The sequence below is a fragment of the Nannobrachium achirus genome (genome assembly GCF_963921795.1).
Source record: "Nannobrachium achirus genome assembly, chromosome: 23".
In the NCBI taxonomy this organism is placed as follows: Eukaryota; Metazoa; Chordata; class Actinopteri; order Myctophiformes; family Myctophidae; genus Nannobrachium; species Nannobrachium achirus.
Window position 1 is genome coordinate 3,012,122 of NC_137830.1, and position 24,497 is coordinate 3,036,618.

Genomic DNA, 24,497 nt, shown 5'->3' on the forward strand with positions numbered 1-24,497 from the left:
CACACACACATGGAAACAGAACTTTTCATTCAATTTGAGGAGTAAATAATTTATTTTATTTTGGTATGCGTTTTCAGAAGCTGATCAAGGAAGTGCTTCTCTGTCAGGCACTGGGACACAGAGACCTTCAAGCAAAGGAACAGGCAAAGGTAAGATAAAAATAATGATATTTTATATATATATATGTGTGTATATATATATATATGTGTGTATATGTATATATATATATATATATATATATATATATATATATATATACACACACACATATATATATATATATATATATATATATATATATATATATATATAAAATATCATTATTTTTATCTTACCTTTGCCTGTTCCTTTGCTTGAAGGTCTCTGTGTCCCAGTGCCTGACAGAGAAGCACTGGTGATGGAAGCACTTCCATCACCAGTGCTGCCGATGACATCATCTGCATCGGAGAAGTCCTCGGACACGGACCTGTACACATCATTTGATTTTGGTGCCGCCTCTTCTTCCTCCGTCTCGTACTCCGTATCCGTCTCCGGACGGGGCAAATTGGCGATTAGAAAGGCATCCATGGTGGTCTGACCAGGACCGGGGTTCGATGGAGGCCCTCTAGCCCCTCTACCTCGCCCGCGTCCAGGGCAGGATCGGGCTGGTTCGCGACGGGAACCAGAACTAGAGGCGACCGGTGAACCATGGCTAGCCGTCGGGCGCTTGCTGTGCCCGGCCCGGGGCCTTAGGCTTCCGCGGTGAGGGCATGAAACCCGCTCACAAACAACGAAAAAAGAAAAAGAAAACTACACGAATGAAACTATAGGATTACTGATCTACTGACACTAAGAGAGACAGCCGCTGGCCGCCGCGTCCACGTCCATGGACGCGGCCGTGGACGCGTCCATGGACGCGGACGCGAAAAAAACGTCCGTGGACGCGAAGCCGCGTCCACGGACGCAAACGGCCGGCCGTCCCGGCCGTGGACGCGGCCGTGGACGCAGACGGCCGGGGACGCGGCCGTGGACGAGGCCGCGGACGTGGACGCAAACGGCCGGCCGTGGACGAGTCCATGGACGAGGCCGCGAAAAAAAGGCAGCGAAAAAAAGAAAAAAAAGGTGTCTATTGTATGTATTTTTTGATGGAGAATTCAAATATGCATCTTTTTTGCATAGGACAACTCTAACCTGCATCAATTGGTATTTTATAATTGCCAATTGTACCCTATCCATCTGAAAAACAAATTGGATGTCTATTGTATGTATTTTTTGATGGAGAATTCAAATATTACCTTCTTTTTGGAATAGGACAACTCTAACCTGCATCAATTGGTATTTTATAATTGCCAATTGTACCCTATCCATCTCAAAAACAAATTGGATGTCTATTGTATGTATTTTTTGATGGAGAATTCAAATATTACCTTCTTTTCTAGATAGGACAACTCTAACCTGCATCAATTGGTGCATCAACCTACTATCTATCTATCTATCTATCTATCTATCTATCTATCTATCTATCTATCCATCTATCCATCTATCTATCCATCTATTTATTTATACTTCACCTTTAGTCCAGAAGAGAGTTCAGCATCAGGAACTTGCACACATGGAACTGTGTCATGACTGTGTCATGGAGCTAAAACAGGGCTATGTTAAATACTCAAAATGACTCTGATGGACCAATCAGGGTGGTGGTGGGGGGAGGGATCAACAATAGACAGAAACTGGATAATGCTTTGTTAACTGTCCCACCTAAGTCCCTGCTAGTCTGAACAAACATCACCTTCCCTCTCATAACACTACTACTACTACATTTATATAAAGCTGCTCTTGCATTTGAATTCAAGTCTGACACAAGTTAAGGTTAACTTAGGTAGTATTTCATTTTGCTGGCTTTTAGGGTCTGTGTGTGAGTGTGTAGGCTCACAAATTATTATAATTGTCATTAAGTGACTCTATCTATCTATCTATCTATCTATCTATCTATCTATCTATCTATCCATCTATCCATCTATCCATCTATTTATTTATACTTACTGTTTACATTTTCTATAAATATTTATTTCTATATAAAACTCAGTTGTGTGGAGTTATTGTGTGCCTTTTCTTGTAGCTAAAGAGTCCATTTGTTCACTAGACATTAAGTCAAGGTTACTATTTTGAGTTGAAGCTAAGTGTTTTATTGCTTTGTGGTTTAACATGATTTAAAAGGCAAATTCATTGTTATGGTTACTTTAGAAGACTGCTTTTGCATTCATGAGTTAAAAAGAGAGCCAAGCTAATTTAAAGAGTTAAGTTAAAGGAACACAAAACATGACCTAACTCGCTGCCATTGGACAGACAGTTACAACATAGGCCTACTCTTATCTTTCACAGAACAGACAATTATCATTTGTTTTATCTATTTGAGACTATGTAGCTGCTCTATGGGAAATAGAGCATTATATCAGCCTATTCAATTGATAATGACCAATGGGTGCCAGTTTCTAAGTAGTTAACCATATTAACATAACAATATATGTGGCCTAGACATGGATATTGCCCAATCAACTCGTAATCTACAGAAATGTCCACCACATCACACAGTATAAAACTTAGTAGGCTCAGTGGATTCACCTATGTTAAATCATGTCAGGTTAGTTTGGTTCAAGGTTCAAGTATAATAATTTATGAGACAAAAATGTAAACAGCACAAATGTACAATCACATCTCGGCTAGAATGATAACATAAAGTCCTGACTACTCCTTGTTATTGTGGTCCTAAATACTACAATGATTAGTTTGGATGCATTGCTTCTATCATGTCCAATTAAAAATAAATACATTACATACATACAGAAATCTGCCTTCTCCTGTATTGTATTAGTGACATTCATTATACATAGTAAAATAACAGGACAGAGCAAAAAAGGCCTCTGTTGTGTCTTTATCTGATCACATGCAATCAGACACTCACACTGCACAGCAATATATAAACTTTATTACAGGCTCAAGGCCCACAGGGTAAGAAGACAATACATTACAAAGATAATAATTTAAAAAAACAACAACAGAGAGTACATTCACAAAGCCCCACCGGAGCTAAAGAGGCACTCATGCCACTCATGCCAGTGTCCACTAATGGTAGACGTGTACCTGACAGAGCTACATCCAGGGTCTGTCATCAGTCTCTGGAACAATCTGAAACAATGTATCTTTCCTGTGGCTGTTATAATGAACACAAACAGATCAGAAAGTAATTTAACATACAACAATGTAAGGGATTCCTTTCTATTAAAAGCAAAATCATAACTGGGTCAAAGTTGCTTGGTTCTCCCCATATAAAGGCATGTAGGTAACAGTAACATGATATTATGTCATGAATGATAAAAGTAATGTTTAAACACTTTGATGTGTGTGAGTTTATCTGGAGACTTACTCAGTCTGTGACTTACAGAGATCTTGATGGTCTTTGGGTTCCACCCGTTCATCAGAATTGCCGCTGGTGCCGTCTAGAGATTTCATCTTCACTTGAAGTCTGGAGTCTATTATGTACAGTGTATTCTGGACAGTTGTGGACACTCTGCAACTAACCTAACCTAACACACACTATGTGTTAATGTTGATCAATATAATAATGTAAAAATACAAAGTTAAGTAGACCTAAGTAAGAAATAGTAAATACATTGTAATAATACATTGAAGGGGAAAATGTAGGAAAACAAATGCAACTCAGCATTGAATTTATGGCAAACATTTTGCTAACCCTTTCCAAATAATATACAATTAAGAAGTGGGATGTTACACTTAGTAAGAGAAAGAATTAATGAAATATTACATTTTTAAAAAGCTAGAAGACTCACCTATTATAGTAACCATGTGAATTGCTAATAATGTTATGGGTCAGATGTGTAAAGATCTATCACATTGTATTGTTCTTTTCAGACTCAACAATAATAATGATGATGTTACTTAAATGCTGATCAATGTGTGAATCTGGCTCTTATCAGGTGTGTGTTTTCTCTCCCTGTCCTGTGCTGTCCTCAGTTAAACCAAGACAGTGCTGTTGTGACCAATGTGGAAAAAGCCTTCAGCTCAATTTATTATCTCAAAGTAGACCAGAGAATTCATACCGGAGTGAAGCCATTCAGCTGTGAACAATGTGGGAAGTATTTTGCTCGGTCTGGACAATTAAAAGATCATAAGCGTTCACATACTGGAGAGAAACCTTATTGTTGTGACCAGTGTGGGAAAAGATTTGTTCAAAAGGGGATTTTAAAAGAACACCAGAGAATTCACACTAGAGAGAAGCCCTATTGCTGTGACCAGTGTGGGAAAAGCTTTACTCGATTGTCTTATCTCAAAATACATGAACGAATTCACACAGGAGAGAAACCATACAGCTGTGTCCAATGTGGGGACAAGTTCAGTTTAATGGCTGCTCTGAAAGTACACCAGAGATTTCACACCGAAGAAAAGCCTTACTGCTGTGAACACTGTGGCAAACGTTTCACTGTAAAATCTAGCCTCGTACAACACAAGAAGATTCACACTTGAGAGAGACCTTACTGCTGTCACCAATGTGGGAAAAGGTTCACTCTGAAGACGGCTCTGAAAAGACACCTGAAAATCCACACTGGTGAGAAGCCATATACTGCTGTGTCCAGTGTGAGAAAAGGTTCAGTGATATGCATCATCTCAAAGCACACCAGAAAAATCACACTGGAAAGAAACCTTATTGCTGTGACCAGTGTGGAAAGAGCTTTCCTAGACTGCATGAGTGCCTCTTTAGCTCCGGTGGGGCTTTGTGAATGTACTCTCTGTTGTTGTTTTTTTTAATTATTATCTTTGTAATGTATTGTCTTCTTACCCTGTGGGCCTTGAGCCTGTAATAAAGTTTATATATTGCTGTGCAGTGTGAGTGTCTGATTGCATGTGATCAGATAAAGACACAACAGAGGCCTTTTTTGCTCTGTCCTGTTATTTTACTATTTATAATGAATGTCACTAATACAATACAGGAGAAGGCAGATTTCTGTATGTATGTAATGTATTTATTTTTAATTGGACATGATAGAAGCAATGCATCCAAACTAATCATTGTAGTATTTAGGACCACAATAACAAGGAGTAGTCAGGACTTTATGTTATCATTCTAGCCGAGATGTGATTGTACATTTGTGCTGTTTACATTTTTGTCTCATAAATTATTATACTTGAACCTTGAACCAAACTAACCTGACATGATTTAACATAGGTGAATCCACTGAGCCTACTAAGTTTTATACTGTGTGATGTGGTGGACATTTCTGTAGATTACGAGTTGATTGGGCAATATCCATGTCTAGGCCACATATATTGTTATGTTAATATGGTTAACTACTTAGAAACTGGCACCCATTGGTCATTATCAATTGAATAGGCTGATATAATGCTCTATTTCCCATAGAGCAGCTACATAGTCTCAAATAGATAAAACAAATGATAATTGTCTGTTCTGTGAAAGATAAGAGTAGGCCTATGTTGTAACTGTCTGTCCAATGGCAGCGAGTTAGGTCATGTTTTGTGTTCCTTTAACTTAACTCTTTAAATTAGCTTGGCTCTCTTTTTAACTCATGAATGCAAAAGCAGTCTTCTAAAGTAACCATAACAATGAATTTGCCTTTTAAATCATGTTAAACCACAAAGCAATAAAACACTTAGCTTCAACTCAAAATAGTAACCTTGACTTAATGTCTAGTGAACAAATGGACTCTTTAGCTACAAGAAAAGGCACACAATAACTCCACACAACTGAGTTTTATATAGAAATAAATATTTATAGAAAATGTAAACAGTAAGTATAAATAAATAGATGGATAGATGGATAGATGGATAGATAGATAGATAGATAGATAGATAGATAGATAGATAGAGTCACTTAATGACAATTATAATAATTTGTGAGCCTACACACTCACACACAGACCCTAAAAGCCAGCAAAATGAAATACTACCTAAGTTAACCTTAACTTGTGTCAGACTTGAATTCAAATGCAAGAGCAGCTTTATATAAATGTAGTAGTAGTAGTGTTATGAGAGGGAAGGTGATGTTTGTTCAGACTAGCAGGGACTTAGGTGGGACAGTTAACAAAGCATTATCCAGTTTCTGTCTATTGTTGATCCCTCCCCCCACCACCACCCTGATTGGTCCATCAGAGTCATTTTGAGTATTTAACATAGCCCTGTTTTAGCTCCATGACACAGTCATGACACAGTTACATGTGTGCAAGTTCCTGATGCTGAACTCTCTTCTGGACTAAAGGTGAAGTATAAATAAATAGATGGATAGATAGATGGATAGATGGATAGATGGATAGATAGATAGATAGATAGATAGATAGATAGATAGATAGATAGATAGTAGGTTGATGCACCAATTGATGCAGGTTAGAGTTGTCCTATCTAAAAAAGAAGGTAACATTTGAATTCCCCATCAAAAAATACATACAATAGACATCCAATTTGTTTTTGAGATGGATAGGGTACAATTGGCAATTATAAAATACCAATTGATGCAGGTTAGAGTTGTCCTATCCCAAAAAGAAGGTAATATTTGAATTCTCCATCAAAAAATACATACAATAGACATCCAATTTGTTTTTCAGATGGATAGGGTACAATTGGCAATTATAAACTACCAATTGATGCAGGTTAGAGTTGTCCTATGCAAAAAAGAAGGTCATATTTGAATTCTCCATCAAAAAATACATACAATAGACACTTTTTTTTTTTTTTTTTGCTGCCTTTTTTTCGCGGCCTCGTCCATGGACTCGTCCACGGCCGGCCGTTTGCGTCCACGTCCGCGGCCTCGTCCACGGCCGCGTCCCCGGCCGTCTGCGTCCACGGCCTCGTCCACGGCCGCGTCCACGGCCGGGACGGCCGGCCGTTTGCGTCCGTGGACGCGGCCTCGCGTCCACGGACGTTTTTTTCGCGTCCGCGTCCATGGACGCGTCCACGGCCGCGTCCATGGACGTGGACGCGGCGGCCAACGGCTCTTGCTGGACACTAAACGGCACTGGAATTATCTGTCTCTCTCTCTCTGTGTGTGTGTTACACCAACGCTCTCCTCATCACACTGAGGTAAGTTCATGTTGAAACTTTTATAACATTTTGAGTGTTGATTTGTCAATGCTTTCATCTGGGAGGTGTTGCTGTGTTGTTGATGTGTTTGTGTTGGCTTGAGCTTCACCGAAGCCATTGTCGAAGCCTGGTGCACCCCGCGACCCACCCAACCCCTCTGGCCCGATTCTCGGACTGTGAGGAGGTCAGCCCATGTCCCTGAAAAGATACCGCCCAGACCACGAAGGAGAAACCCTACAAGGGTCTGCTACATCTGCAGCAAAATACACAAGAAAAGGAGTGAGACCTCATTCTACTGCCATCTGTGTCTTGTGCCTTTGCACAGGAGGCTTTGTTTCGAACGGTACCACGCAGAGATTGACTATGAGCATGCAAGCGGTGCTCGACGTCGATGATAGACAGACACATTTTGATGACATGAGTGTAGACATACTGTGTACCGATTTGCGTGATTTTAGGGCAAATTCTGTAGGAGCAGTGTCCAAAAATGTGTTTGAAAAAATCGGCCTGATGGTGGCGCTATATGGGACAGATCCATTTTGATGACATGAGTGTAGACATACTGTGTAGCGATTTGCGTGATTTTAGGGCAAAATCTGTAGGAGTAGTGTCCAAAAATGTGTTTTGAAAAATTGGCCTGAAGGTGGCGCTAAATGAGAGCTCCATGTTGATGACATCAGTGTAGAGCAAGTATGTACCGATTTGCGTGATTTTAGGGCAAAATTTGTAGGAGCAGTGTCCAAAAATGTGTTTTGCAAGAATCGGCCTCAAGGTGGCGCTAGAAGAGGGGCATGTGAGAATTGATGGGTGGAGGTTGTAGTTTGGCAGGCAAGGAGTGTGTGTGCAAAATTTGGCATGGATCTGGGCAACGGTTGCGGAGATACGATGTGACGTGCAAAAGTGTGACGTGTGACGGACGGACAGACAGACAATGTGCCCATTACACTGTAAGAAAATATTGTTTTGTTTCAGATCATAAAGTAAGCATCTCATGTAATAAATAAAGAGCTGTGAGTAAAAAAAATTAGTTGTTTGCTTGAAAAGAGACCATTCACAAAAACGTATTTTTCTCCAGTTGTTATTCTAAGAGGGCTTGGTTTTGGTGAAACAAGGGTTTTCAAATGGCTATAACTAAAGAAGTGTACATGATAAAAACATAATTATTTTTTCTGTGGAAACTAGAAGTTATCCTCTTTCATCTGGGCCATGGCATGACATAGTCATCATTAGACAGAATTTAAAAAAAAAAATGGTAAACATGGTAAGAAATCAAGAAATGCTTGGCAACCTAGCTTGATAGTTCACTTTTAATGGTGGCAGTCAATGAGTTAATTTGCCACTTGAATGGGTTACCCATAATGTTAACAGAGAAGAGGGGAAACGGCAGACACAGAACGCTTTTCAGTGACATCACTGTCTTTACTGCTGTGCGTTTATGAGCGCCGACTTTGAAGATCCTGACCTTTTCAACTACAGAGTGGATTCTCCAGGTTAGTATTAATCCAAATTTCTACCACTTTTTCTAGTCACGTGTTCAAATACTGGATTCTGATTGGCTAAATTCCGGAGGTTATGACAAAACAACTGCCGCAAAGTTGTATGAGGACTTGTCCGAGATCAATGCACCTCAGTGTACATCCGGGGACTTCAGGAGGTAGTCGGAACACCTTTCCCCCAACCAACAAATGACGGTGGCAACGGTCCTATGTTTACTAACGTGCATGCTATAGTCGCCGATTTATTTGGATCCAATGCAATCCGCCAACTTTAAAGCCCCTTTTCTCTGAACCTATGCCTTTCTGGAAGCGAACAGCCTCTATTTACGGCCGGAACGGTACTTCTAACTGACGTTAGCTTAGCTGTAAGCTAGACGCATGGATTAGTATGGAGTTGGCGCCATCTGTTGGTGAGTAGAAGATGTTGTTTGTGGAACTATCTGCTGTCTCGCGGAAGTTTTATAGGCAATAATGATTGTAACTTAAGATCCTTGCAAGTTACAACTATGTGTTTTCTTTCATGTATACGGGAAAAAGTGGTAGAAAAGCTATTTACCACTCGGGGTCGGACATTATGCTCTCATAATGTCCTGAGTGAGGGTGTTATCGGACTCGGCCGATAACACTCTCACTGCGGACATTATGAGAGCATAATGTCCTCTCACTCGGGGTAAATTGCTTACATAACCTGCAAGACTCCGTTTGGAAGAAGCGAGATGCGATCATTTTCCAAAAATAAACAGCCTAATTATACATGAGAGACAAGCGTATCTAGGTATTGAAAACCTCAAGGGATGCGTCCATGACGTGTGTACCATGCGACCACCTAAACTTAAGATTTCCAATGCTAGCACTTTTGACTCACAGATGAAGTATTAAAGTATATTGTTTGCCTGGCTCCAGCCAATAGACCCGCCCACTCTCTGAGTGGACTGCTTCTCTTGGTCTGGTTTTGTCATATGACGCGTCTCTTTCTATCGGTGTCTTGGCAAACCGACCAATGAAATCAATGCAAGACGGAGGAGGGGTGGGTCTAGCTTTTGAAAATCAACAGAAACAGTGGAGGGAGGGGTGGCTCACCAGAGCTCTTAATGGCTCCCTTTGAACTTCAAAGGGGTTTGAACTGCAGTCATTGATTGAGCCATTTAGTGTAAATACTAGCTTGTTAGTGCTTCTCTCTAATCAACGAAACATCAAAGACAACAACTTGATGCCTGTCATACAGGGGGAGGGGAATGTTTTGTGTACACAAGTCAAACACAACCCCTCCCACTAGATCTCTTGTGATTGGGAATTTCACATTTTAAATCCCCTCCCCTTTTAAATCAAATAGAATAGGGACAACTTCAGACTCAAGCTCCAGCGCAGAGTCTGAAATCAGGCTAGTATATTGTAGGTAGTGTATCAAGATGACAGATATGCCACTTTAAAAAGGCCAAATTAAACTCATGGGACACTTTATTAGAACAAAAAAGAAATCGCTATGGCCTCAGTAGTCAACCACTGAAATGATGTTATTTCACGATGCTTCTCATTGGAATTGCATTGGCAGCTGCAGTGCACCGTTCATCCTTACCCGAAATGGGGCCGCTGTCACAAGAGGGGGTGTGAATTTGTAGGCGCCCGTGTGTCTCTATTAAGCCCCTTTTCCACTGACCCCCCCCCCCCCCCCCCCCCCCCCCAAAAAAAAAAATGGGTTACATTACAAAACTGTAACCCATTTTCACCCAGGGCCAATTGCCTATGTAATCCTGGGCTCTGCTCTCCCTCTGCCAACCTGGGGAGACAACGGACTGACCTCATGCTTCCTTCAGTGCATGAGGAGTCAAAGTTGTTTCTTTTCACCTGACAGGGGGATTTCCCTGGGACAGACTTGGCACGTGGAAGGAACACGTTATTCCAACCAGTTCCTTTCCCCAGTATAGAGACCAGGATTACTGCATGTTTTTGTGAGGGTACATTTTACACGTTATTCCAACCAGTTCCTTTCCCCAGTATAGAGACCAGGATTACTGCATGTTTTTGTGAGGGTACATCTTTACCCTAGGAGATACAGGGAGAACATGCAAACTCCACACTGAAAGGCCCTATCGCCAACCCCACCTAGGGTGTGGGCGCTGATGACGCGGAGGGAGGAACACGCCCACAGTGCCCACAGCGTCCCCCGGCGGGAATCGAACCCAGGACCTTCTAGCTGTGAGGCGAAGCACTACATTGTGCCACATTGTGTCACTTTTTTTTCTCTTTTTTTTTTTAACATTTTAACAACACAAATTTTGTTTGGAGGTCCATGGCACCACATATTTTCAGATGGGAATCATCATAATAAATGTTTTTACAGTTTTGAATATTTGAGGTTTTTCAGGATTATTTCAGGTTAGGATTTAGATGTGTCATGTTATAGTGTTGTGAATAATGTAATGGATTGACATACTGTCTGTGTGGAGGTCCAGGTTCATTACTGAAGTCAATATGTGCTCCTTTAGACCAGTCACTCTTCATAGACAGAAGGCTGGGTGTTGGAGACTCTGCTCTGGGGTCAACACTTCTGGAATCATACAAAAACAACAACAGAAAAACATGTCTTTAATTAGCATGTGATTGAAAAAGTCGGTTTATTCCATATTGTTTAATATAACGTCCCATTAATTAAAGCATAAGGGACTAAAATGTCATGGGTTTTGGCCAAGAGTCAAGTTTCGTTAGCTGGAAATACTTCTGAAATCAAGAAACGTTTAGCTAAATGTAATTATATGATGATTTAGTAAACCTTTTCATAAACACTGTTTTCAATTGCTAGTTTAAATATATTTTTTAAAATAATCAGGATATGTGTTTAGTAAATCATGGTCAGATTCATTTTAAAATTAATGATAAAGTAAGCTATTGTTGCAAAACGTCAACAAGGATAACTTTACATGCAGGAGGAAGGAATACTCAGGACGAGGGATACCAAGTTCTCTTCTTTACTTGTCAGAATGGCAATAATGAATTAAGTACACACAGCTGTTAGTGCGCTCTAGCTTTGGTGCAGAGGAACGTAGGTCCACACCAAAGCCAGCCAGCTTCACAATCACAATGAATCAACTTCAGAGAACCAGAAACTAAATACCTGCCAGAGACATGTCCCCGCCCCCACATACAGTACATGTAATCCAATAGCAAGGTGAGAGTATGTGATGCATATACTGTAAGGGAATCACTATTGCTGTAAACACAACCATAACAGCGTTACTGGCAGCTAAATAATAATACAATACAAGGCACAACACAGCACCAGCATTACACTGTGTTTCCAGGCTTTCTACTGCCTCCACAGAGTGAAGAGCCAATAGCATTCATTGATTCATTTCCATGTTCATTTCTAAGAAAGATGGCGGATTTGCACTCGCTGAACAATCGGCTTCATTTACTGTCTGTAAAAACCAATGGCGTCACGTTGTCCTGTTCTTTACAGTCTATGGTTTTGTCTCCTCAACATTGCAACAACAGTGAACTAATTCCATACAATAATATAAAGACAGTATAAATATGTTGTGTACAATGGACACAACGTTGCAGTTTTTAATGCAGTAAATACAATAGGTAGAGCTTATGGATCACAGGTTAAGGAAGGTTAAATGATTATTCACAAACTGCACACAGTAACTTTCAGTCAATATATTGGACAGGGAGGGAACACTTAAAATAATCTGTCTGTTTTTTAATAATTTGCACAATATGCAACACAGGTGTCATGTTAGTGTATTTTGTAATGGATTCACATAGCCTACGTTGTGTGTGGAGGTCCAGGTTCATCACTGAAGTGAAGAGGAAGTCCTTTAGACCGGTCACTCTTCATGGACACACAGCTGGGTGTTGGAGACTCTGCTCTGTGGTCAACACTTCTGGAATAATAATAAATGTTTCAAAGTTTCACTCACAGCTTTGCAGTTACACGAAGATAAAGAACAAAAATGAAATAAATAATATCACCACTAAAATGTACAACAAATACAGTACAATACAAGTTGCATTTATAGATAGCTATTCCATATTGTGTTACATATATAAATATTCCATAATACTGTATGTCAGGGGTCTTCAACGTTTTCAGGCCGTGGACCCCCAAACTGATGGGGAGATGGAGCAGGGACCCCCTACCACCTCGTAGGGTGGGGGGGTCGGTGCTACGACATATTTTTTATTTTAAACATGTAGCCTACAAGTTACAGCGAGCAGGGTGGGCCGTACCACTACCATTTCTAAACATACTAGGCTACTTATTAACTGAGAACCAATGTCAATAATATCAACAATCTATCAATTGCATAGTAATCATGTATTCAAGCTATTCAAAATGGATAGAATCATGATTTATTTTTTAACATAAATGTAAAAAAAATAAAAATAAAATTTTTTTAAATATTTGTTTTAAGCAATAATTTCGCGGACCCCCTGCAGTACCTCCGCGGACCCCCTGGGGGTCGCGGACCCCCTGTTGACTGTTGAAGACCCCTGCTGTATGTAGTTGACTTGAATGCATCTGCTATTTCCATCAGAATAAGGGGAATATCCGCACTCTCTTCAGTAGTATCTTTAAGTATATTTTTAATTCATGTAAACCACAGCAGCAGTCTCACCATCTAAAACGGACGCCTTTCGGCGGGTGGCCTTCCTCTGCGTTTCAAACTAAAGTTCATCAGGCAGAAGTGACTTATATTATAAACGAGCACATAGAGTACAGCTGTGTCTAATCAGGATATACAATTCTCACAATTCATAATGTTTACATTATTAACAGTCAGTTAGTAGAAAATATTCAAGTCTTTTACAGTTTTCATGCAGTATAAATATAGCAGCAAGCAGCAACACTGGGGTCCAAGCTAGAGATGCAACGTTCGCGAACGAATCGAATCTTTTGAACGGCTCTTTGAAGTGAACGATGGGATCCGGTTCGCGGAGTAGGGAGCCGTTCATTTGGCTGAATTGGCTCGCGACGCGGTGCGGCGACGCCGGCGCCACGTTGCACGGTGCGGCGCGGCAATGTGCAGCTATCTAGGAAGCAAATTAAGACACTACAGTTTGATTTCATCATAGCTTAGACAATTATTAAGCGATTTCTATAATTAAAACGTCTCCATATTGCTTGGGAAGTCCACTTCCAAGACAAATGACTGTATTGTCCCTGTAAATATTTAAATGTTTGCTATTTTAAAATAGCTGACGTACAAGCTCACATTGTGCCAGGCCTAGCCAGTTGGTAAATCCTGGCTATATATGCCGCTAGGGAGGAGCGAGTTCATTGTTGCCTGCTTGGTTTTTTTTAAGATGTTGCATGAATAACATTAGTCAAGGTAGCTTAATTTACACACACATGTTTTATAAAAAGGGTAAATACAAAATTGTGATCTCAACTGTCAGCAGAGGAATGTGGTGCCAGACCGTGCCACCTTGTGGATTCATGTTTCAACGAAAATATTTTAAATATACATTGAGCCAAAAGAGCCAAATGAGCCAGTCTTTTGAACGGCTCTTTTAAGTGAGCCAGAGCCATGGCTCTGGCTCACTTCAAAGAGCCATAAATTGCATCTCTAGTCCAAGCACTGAGCGCAACACACCATAATAACAGTCAGATTCATATTCCTCCAGTGGCCATTAGGGGGAGCCATGCTACCACTGTACAATACTAAAAACTCACAAAGAAATCCCAGGATTTGAGTGGTTTGTTTATAAAATAAAATATGGAAAATAGGTGGAGCTTATGGGTCAAAGTGGCCGTAGGTTAAATGATTATTCACAAACTGCACACAGTAACTTTCATTCTCTAGGTAATGATTGGACAGGGAGGGATTAAAATACTATTAAAATACTCTGTATGTCTTGTTTTTTTGGGATTAATTTGAACAATGTGCAACACAGGTGCCATGTTAGTGTATTTTGTAATGGATTCACATAGCCTACGTTGTGTGTGGAGGTCCAGGGTCATCACTGAAGTGAAGAGGAAGTCCTTTAGACCGGTCACTCTTCATAGACACACAGCTGGGTGTTGGAGACTCTGCTCTGTAGTCAACACTTCTGGAATCACAAAGTCAGTTTATTGAAGCAACGCGAGCTCCACCAATCAGATACATCAACGGTACCGGATCTTACACTGTGGCATTGTGGGTAGTGAAGTTTCTCCTCTGTGAGATTGTCAGTTAAACATGCCGCTTAAAACTACAGAGAAATTCTATTGTATAGAACAGGGGTTCCCAAACTTTTTTGTCTCAGGGCACCCAATGAATATTGTTTTAATCCAATGCACCCCTACATTATAATTTTCACTCTCAGCACCTTATATTTATAGCATATCGTCGTTGTCAGGTGGAAACCTTGTATGTCCAAAACCGTTCGTTTTGTATTTATCATCTATAAAATGTACTAAACTAGTGAAAACAGCCAATCTACAAGCACATCACGAGGCGTTGTGTGCTTGTAGATCGGCTGTTTTCACTAGTTTTGTGCGACAGAGGTTTCTGTCTGACAGTGACGATATTTTAGTGATTATGTTGCGAGGAAAACGTTGAGATAATAGCCATTTTGGTTAGAACTGAATGAAAATAACTTTGTACTTCAAGTTTAAAATGATACTAAATATTTCTTCAAGTGTCCAAATAAATTCCAAATATTATCAAATGATCTCGCGGCACCCCTGGACTGCCGTCGCGGCACCCCAGGGTGCCCCGTCACCCCAGGGTGCCCCGTCACCCACTTTGAAAACCCCTGGTGTAGAAGAGATTGACATACTGTGTGTGTGGAGGTCCAGGTTCATCACTGAAGTGAAGAGGAAGTCCTTTAGACATGTCACTCTTCATAGACACACAGCTGGGTGTTGGAGACCCTGCTCTGTGGTCAACACTTCTGGAATCATACAAAAACAACAGAAACATGATTGATAAAGTCGGTTTAGTCAATATTCTTTAGTGTAACGTCCCATCCAGGCATGAAGGTTTCGGCCGAGGGGCAAGTTTTGCTTGCTGGAAATGAAGCCACTTCCGATTTCTGGTTATGTTTTCATCTCCTCCACATTGACCATTAGGACACTTTTGGACTCTTTGTTTGGAACTGCATTGATAAGTTGTGCTTTTAGTATTCTATTTGTGTTGTGATGTGATAAGCATGTATAATTCCTTTTTTGTGCCTTTCTCTTTTCACTGTACACAGCAGTACTTTTTCTTTTCATACTTGTCTCTAACGTTGTAACTGGTTGCCACCCGCACCCCCGCCTCCCTGTGAGTCTCTGTCTCACGCCCTGCAAGAGGCATCTCTCTCTCTCTCTCAGACAAGGGGAGGGACACTTCTCTCTGACCAGAGCTGAGCTCTCGATCCCCTCCAAGGCGCGGAGAACCAGCGTTCAAAATGCTATAGTGCACATACTGTATGTTAAACTCAAGGCCCGGGGGCCAAATCAGGCCCGTGATTGAATTATCTTCGGCCCGCGGGATGATATTTAATTACTATTAGAACTGGCCCACTGGCCACTGGTATATTGCACATGCAATGTCTGGGATTCGAACCAAGGTCTCCCACATGAAAGTCCAACATCTTACCCATCAGACCAAAGGGATATCCCTATGGACAGGGGGAGATATTAGACTTTTGATGCCATCAGGCTGAGGCAATGTGTCACTCTGTTACACACGCACCACCATAATACTACAAGTCCCACAATGCACTGCTAGTGCATTGGCGCTTATCGAGAGCCTGTGAATGCAATGCCCGCGTTTAAATAAACATTGAACCAGTCCGGCACTCGACTTGTACCATTTTAAAAATGTTGGCCCCCTGTGCATTTGAGTTTGACATCCCTGTATAGTGTTTGCCCTGGCAATAATAAGTTCAAAATGCTATAGTGTTTGCCCTGGCAATGATACGTTCTTATAGACGGACATGTAATGCCCTGGATTCGAAACCGGGTCTCCCGCTTGAAAGTCCAACATCTTAACCACTAGACCAAAGGCATATCCCTATGGACAGAGGGAGATGCTAGACTTTTGAGGCCATCAGGCTGAGACAGTGAGTCACTCTGCTACAGACAGAATGCAGTTTCATATCCGGCCAGGATCCAGGGCACTAAATAAACATAGCGATTTAAAAAATGTTCAACAAATAAGCATAAACAAACTGCTTCACGTGAACGATATTGATGTAAATAAGATATCAGGTAAATATATTTTACATTGAGGTTACTTCCTCATTTCCTGGGCTGTTCATGGCAGTGCGATAGTGGTGAATTCAGAGCAAACGGCAATCAATCTGTGATATATGTATACATCCCACCCTTTTTTATTGCAACCATGTGACCTACGCAGTGACATAACACCTTTAAGGAGAACTCCTAACGCATATGGACCCAACACAGTCAACAACAGAGCAGATTGAATGATGTTTAGAAGCCATTACTAGGAAGACAAAAAGCCAAGTGAGGTTTTACCTAAAGATGAAAGTGGTGGAAGGAGACAGATAAATAATGAAAAATAAACGACACATTACAGGAAAAAAAATCTAGCTTTTGTAATAATTTTGTAATAAAGTGCAACTCATGTGACATTGCGACCGTCAGGTCGCAGTTACTGCCAAAACCTCCACCGGCTGTCTGTCAGTCAGTCAGTCAGTCAGTCAGTCAGTCAGTCTGTCCGTCACGTCACACTTTTCCCCAACTCATATCTCCGCCACCGTTGCCCCAATACATGCCAAACTTTGCACATACACTCCTTGCCTGCCAATCCACAACCTCCACCCCTCCAGGGACCCCGGGAGCTCCAGGGACCCCCCAAAAAGTGCAAAAATGACCAAATGCCGTAACTCGGGCTAGGAGCGACCGGGAGAGCCGGGGCCGGTACCCACGTGTCCGCCTCGGCGGCGCCAAAAGAGCCATCAACATGAATCTGTCCCATATAGCGCCACCATCAGGCCCAACACATTTTTGGACACTGCTCCTACAGATTTTGCCCTAAAATCACGCAAATCGGTACACAGTATGTCTACACTCATCTCATCAACATGGATCTGTCCCATATAGCGCCACCATCAGGCTGATTTTTTCAAACACATTTTTGGACACTGCTCCTACAAATTTTGCCCTGAAATCACGCAAATCGGTACACAGTATGTCTACACTCATCTCATCAACATGGATCTGTCCCATATAGCGCCACCATCAGGCCGATTTTTTCAAACACATTTTTGGACACTGCTCCTACACATTTTGCCCTAAAATCACGCTGCGACCTGACGGTCGCTTATCTCCCGATTAGGGAGTCTTACTGGTGTTATAGTGTTGTGTATCTGTATTTTGTAATGGATTCACATAGCCTACGTTGTGTGTGGAGGTCCAGGTTCATCACTGAAGTGTAGAGGAAGTCCTTTAGACCAGTCACTCTTCATGGACAGAAGGCTGGCTGTTGGAGACTCTGCTCTGTGGTCAACACTTCTGGAATCATAATACATGTTTATACAGTTATTATGAGAATGAAAATGTCAGTTTGTTCAAGATGCTTTGTCATTGCATCACATTATGAATATGAGTTTGGGAGTTTCAACTCCTGGACAGTCAGTCTGTATAGAGCAGCTTCACCACTGAACAGCACAGTGATTTGTAGCACTTCATTCACAAACTGTACACATAGTAATTTATAATCTATAGATAAACATTAATATCAAAGTGTACACATAGTAATTTATAATCTATAGATAAACATTAATATCAAAGTGTACACATAGTAACTTATAATCTATAGGTAAACATTAATATCAAAGTGTACACATAGTAACTTATAATCTATAGGTAAACATTAATATCAAAGTGTACACATAGTAATTTATAATCTATAGATAAACATTAATATCAAAGTGTACACATAGTAACTTATAATCTATAGGTAAACATTAATATCAAAGTGTACACATAGTAACTTATAATCTATAGGTAAACATTAATATCAAAGTGTACACATAGTAATTTATAATCTATAGATAAACATTAATATCAAAGTGTACACATAGTAACTTATAATCTATAGGTAAACATTAATATCAAAGTGTACACATAGTAACTTATAATCTATAGGTAAACATTAATATCAAAGTGTACACATAGTAATTTATAATCTATAGATAAACATTAATATCAAAGTGTACACATAGTAACGTATAATCTATAGATAAACATTAATATCAAAGTGTACACATAGTAATTTATAATCTATAGATAAACATTAATATCAAAGTGTACACATAGTAATTTATAATCTATAGATAAACATTAATATCAAAGTGTACACATAGTAACTTATACTCTATAGATAAACATTAATATCAAAGTGTACACATAGTAACTTATAATCTATAGATAAACATACTCAGTGTGAGGAGCTCCAGGTTGGGGAGGAGATGTTGGAGACTCTGCTCTGTGGATGAGATGTTTGTCAGCTCCCTCCTCCTCTCTCTGCACACACTCACTCATCTCTGGGTCTTTATTAAACCTGTCAGGGTTACAGTAAATGAAATAGATCATCTCTGGGTCTTTATTAAACCTGTCAGGGTTACAGTCAATGAAATAGATCATCTCTGGGTCTTTATTAAACCTGTCAGGGTTACAGTCAATGAAATAGATCATCTCTAGGTCTTTATTAAACCTGTCAGGGTTACAGTCAATGAAATAGATCATCTCTGGGTCTTTATTAAACCTGTCAGGGTTACAGTCAATGAAATAGATCATCTCTGGGTCTTTATTAAACCTGTCAGGGTTACAGTCAATGAAATAGATCATCTCTGGGTCTTTATTAAACCTGTCAGGGTTACAGTCAATGAAACAGATCATCTCTAGGTCTTTATTAAACCTGTCAGGGTTACAGTCAATGAAATAGATCATCTCTGGGTCTTTATTAAACCTGTCAGGGTTACAGTCAATGAAATAGATCATCTCTGGGTCTTTATTAAACCTGTCAGGGTTACACTCTAAAAACTGCTGGGTCAAAAACAACTCAACTTGGGTTATTTTTGATCCAACTCACGGGTCAAATAGGGACCGATGCCCAGTTTGGTTATTTTAACGCAAGAAATTTGGTTATGAATGTTGACCCATAATTTGGGTCAAATAAATAACCAAATTATTTGTTTAAAATGACCCAAGATTGTAGTCAATATAACCCAAGTTTTGGGTTGAGTGGGCTAAATGAATACAACCTACATATGCATGGTCTGGAGAATGACAATGCCAATATTATCTGACATTAACATAATATCAGAAAGGTTTCAGGGTTTCTTCTCAGATAATTTGTTCAAAGTTTAGTAGGCCTAATATCAACATAAAAGTGCATATTTAAATATACATGCAACAATGCTGATAATACTATAATCAGAATAGTTTAGAGAAGATAAACACAATAATCTCAAAATTACCATGAGTTCTTCTCTTTCAGGCCAGCTGGGAGAGGGAGCTCAACCCTAAGCTAGCAGCCAAGCACTTACGGTTAGGGTTTAGGCTCAAATACTGACAAATCAAATTCAGACATATGACAGTCAGCTTGCCGAGACAGACACATGGATATGACATATTTAGCATTTTTAGCTCCCAACAGCTTAGAAAATGTCTCTGGAAACCTAGAAAAATGCTTTTCCCAGCATGCTTTGCAAACAGGTTTATGGTGCCTGTCCCCTGATTGGCCAAAGCTAGACCACTGACCCAAGTATATGGGTTACCACTAACCCCAAAAACGGGTCACCCCCAGATAAATATGACCTAACTCGAACAACCCTGGAATTGGGTCAAAATAATATCCCAATAACTCAAGGAAGGGTTGTGGCTCTGAGAAATAACCCCGAAATTTGACCTAACACAAATGACCCATGATTTGGGTCAAGAAATGACCCATGAGTTTTTAGTGTGTACAGTCAATGAAATAGATCATCTCTAGGTCTTTATTAAACCTGTCAGGGTTACAGTCAATGAAATAGATCATCTCTAGGTCTTTATTAACCTGTCAGGGTTACAGTCAATGAAATAGATCATCTCTAGGTCTTTATTAAACCTGTCAGGGTTACAGTCAATGAAATAGATCATCTCTAGGTCTTTATTAAACCTGTCAGGGTTACAGTCAATGAAACAGATCAGAAAACAGAGCTTGTAGATCTGACAATTCCACCCGATCCAGAAACCTTAAGTTGGGGGGGGGGGGTCCCTGGTACAAACATCTTGTCATATGGGGGTCCCTGGTACAAACATCTTGTCATATGGGGGTCCCTGGTACAACATCTTGTCATATGGGGGTCCCTGGTACAAACACATTGTCATAAGGGGGTCCTGGTACAACATCTTGTCATATGGGGGTCCCTGGTACAACATCTTGTCATATGGGGGTCCCTGGTACAACATCAGAGAGAGAGAGAGAGAGAGAGCACAGGGCTAAAATGTGGGGCCCAGCCCGGCCCAGTCCAGTCACTGCCCAGCCACCGTTTGTTATGATGTATTATATTATATTATATATACTGTGGTTATCTGGTAAAATACGAAGGGCTGTATTTTGATCGTCTTAAGCCCTTTGCACACAGGCGCGTTTATCCGCTTGGATAAAACGGACAATTTCATTTTTTTAAAGAAAACAATGATTCTCTATGACCTCATGCACACCGGATCCGAATTAGCCGTGCTGCGGCCGTGCGTTTTTTTCTCGATCGAACCCAGTTCGATTCGTGCATCCTGTCGCATGCGGTAAAAAAACTCTGTCTGTGTGCAAAGGGCTTTAAGTACCAGCTCTTATGCCTTAACTTAAAGGCTGTCCATACTGTCTCTGACCACCAAACTTTTCTTTTTCCAAACTCTAATTCAGGGTAAAGCTTTTCAGAAGATGTGAGTGACGTCATCTTGTAGTTGAACCTTGACCTTTCAGACGAAAAGTCCAGCGGTCAGAGACATTATGACAGACCTTTAAGTTAAGCCACACACAGAGTTTATGTGTGACAGTCTTTTCTAGTGGCCAGCTCATTGGCTATAATCCAATGAGAGCTAGTGCGTTCAGTGTTGCTACAGATACGTGAGCGAACCCATAGCCTCCCACCAACACCCCCCCTCCATTCTAGCTATGCACACTGAGACGTCATGCTCTAGGGGGAAATAAATGCACAGCAAAATGATCTGAGCATGGTTCTGAGCCCAGCCCGGCCTGTTGGTGAGATACAGAATTGGCCCATTTTGGGCGGGCTGGGCTCTGGCCCTGGTCTGGTCTGGTCCACACGGGCCTGCAGGACTAGACAGACAGACAGACAGACAGACAGACAGACAGACAGACAGACAGACAGACAGACAGAGAGATGAGGCGTGTCTCTGAACCTGAAGACAGAGAGTTTTTTTTCCACTCTGGTTTCTGCCAAACAAGTTCTAACAAGAGAATAAGCACAGATAAATATCTCTCTACCATGCTTTATGCACACACACACACACACGCACGCACGCACGCACGCACGCACGCACGCACGCACGACGCACATATATGGAGATCCACAGGCATCAAACCAAGGCCCTGACTCACCAAGGCCCTGCTTGGCATTACTTACGTACGTTTTATGCCCATATATGGAAATTCCTATATTGTCAATATTAAGGACATTATTAAGGATATTATGTCCATGTCCCATATATGGGCATGTTTTGACATAACATAACTATCATGAAGGGGTCTCTCCAGTACTGTATGAGTAAACTGGTCCCATATACATCACTGGCCAGATGGCCAAGAATTGGTGCGACCTCGCCCTTTAGGGCGGGGTCGCAATGTCACCCTGAGGTCGCAAGTCACCCTGATCTGTCAGTCAACACCTTGACCCCTCCCCCTCTGTTAGCATCATCAACTCACTTATAAAAACAACCAGTGTGGATCAACTCAACGTCAATACAATGACAAGTCAGACACCTTAGGGTGAAAAGCAGCCTCACCCTAAAGGGCGAGGTCACACCATGTCCGCACCATGTGGTTCAGAGTCTTGCTCAAGGACTCTTCATCACTAACTCAGGGGGAGCCCGGGATCAAACTGGGAACCCTTCAGGAACCCTCTGTGTTCTAATGACGGCAACATCAATACATCTACACCAGTGGACCCCCCCCCCCCCCCCACCCCCAACCCGCCCACCCCGACGAGCACTAAGAGTTGAGGCATTACATTTTGTATAACACGGTTCTATTGTGAAAATAGCAGATCTACAAGCTCACAATGCCTCGCATGCTCACAATGTCTGCCTCTAATATTTGACAATTTGGACAATTTGTCATTTTACAGGTATTAAAAGGTCCTTAAATTGTCACTTTAGAAATGTGCAGATACCCTCTATACACTTTGTTTACTGTTGAGTGAGAAAACAATGTTGCACATTAAGTTAATCATCTGGAGACCCCTCAAAATAATGTGGGGACCCCACTGGGGGTCCCGACCCACAGGTTGAGAATGATAAAACTTCTATTGCATCGTTGCAGTTCTGTGTTCTGACAAAATGGAGTCTGAACAAACTGAGACACTCCCTGACACACACACACACACACACACACACACACACACACACACACACACACAACACACACACACACACACACACAATGATGTTGCACATGATATCAAGCCACTCCCTTCCTCCCACACACACATAAACACATGCACACACGCGCACACACAACAACACACCTGAGTACCTTTCCACCGCCAGTCCGCCACTCCCCTTAGCAGAGAGAGAGAGAGAGAGAGAGAGAGAGAGAGAGAGAGAGAGAGACGAGAGAGAGAGAGAGAGAGGGAGAGATAGAGAGAGAGAGAGAGAGAGACAGAGAGAGAGAGAGAGAGAGAGACAGAGAGAGAGAGAGAGAGAGAGAGAGAGAGGAAGAGAGAGAGAGAGAGAGAGAGAGGGAGAGATAGAGAGAGAGAGAGAGAGAGACACAGAGAGAGAGAGAGAGAGAGAGAGAGAGAGAGAGAGGGAGAGATAGAGAGAGAGAGAGAGAGAGACAGTGACAGAGAGAGAGAGAGAGAGAGAGAAGAGAGAGAGAGAGAGAGAGAGAGAGTCAGAGAGAGTTTGAATGATTGAATAATTTATCATCAGTTCTCATATAAAAATATATACAAAATAAACCTCTTCTCACTGCTGCCTTTCTGACCACACCCCCACCCACCTGACACGACCCCCCCCCCTAAATTTTTTTAACAGATCTGCACGATTCACACAAATGACCAATTTGGATTCAAAACAGCAATTTCGCCGGAAAAGTTTGCATGCCTGAAAATGATGTCTCACACAGCCCTGGTTCTCAAGCTGTGGCGCGGGACCCCCAGGGGGTCCTCACATGATTGAGGGGTCCCTCACACACACACACACACACACACACAATATTAGATACAAACATTTTCCAAATAGTCGTTGTACAAGATCAAAACGCCTTGCATTTATGACTTTTATTATTGTTGTAACTTAACATGAACCTACTGTATTAGTGGTTCTATAATAGAAATAAAAAATAAACACATTTCTACTCACTCTGTTCACAAGTTTTAACAACAAAATGTCCGTCTTCTGTCTGTGTGCGTCGTGTTCCACATATCTCTGTCTCTCTGTCTGTCCTTACTGTGAAAACAACTGAAAGAACAAAGAACAGACACGTTTTGCCTCGAAGAGGAGTGGTTTGTGCAGAGAGAGAGTTCCTGAAGTCATGTGACCTACAGTAAACTACAGGTGTGTGTGTGTGTGTGTGTGTGTGTGTTGTGTGTGTGTGTGTGTGTGTGTGTGTGTGTGTGTGTGTGTGTGTGTGTGTTTGTGAGTGAGAGAGAGAGAGAGAAAGAGAGACTCGAGGGTTATTCCAGGACACTGTTGCATAATAGCTTCATGGACCGGCAATAGCAGATCTACAAGCTCACCTATTG

The 24,497-nt window shown here is 41.2% G+C and overlaps 1 protein-coding gene and 1 long non-coding RNA gene across 3 annotated transcripts in view; one reads left to right on the forward strand and one right to left on the reverse strand.

Annotated features, from left to right (window-relative positions):
- Positions 1 to 12,363: 12,363 nt before the first annotated feature.
- Positions 12,364 to 24,197, reverse strand: LOC308309092. Of its 2 annotated transcripts, none has more exons than XR_013963308.1 (3): positions 24,115 to 24,197; positions 18,965 to 19,087; positions 12,364 to 12,469 (listed from the first exon to the last, which is right to left on the reverse strand). It is a non-coding gene; the product is annotated as an uncharacterized lncRNA (long non-coding RNA). The 2 variants fall into 2 exon arrangements; XR_013963309.1 differs by lacking the exon at positions 12,364 to 12,469 and adding an exon at positions 17,925 to 18,036.
- Positions 21,548 to 24,497, forward strand: part of LOC308309076 (uncharacterized protein) — a 244,490-nt gene continuing 241,540 nt past the window's right edge. The window contains exon 1 of the mRNA XM_080754541.1: positions 21,548 to 21,552. The gene's annotated coding sequence lies outside the window, so the exon portion shown is untranslated. The remainder of the gene's footprint in view (positions 21,553 to 24,497) is intronic.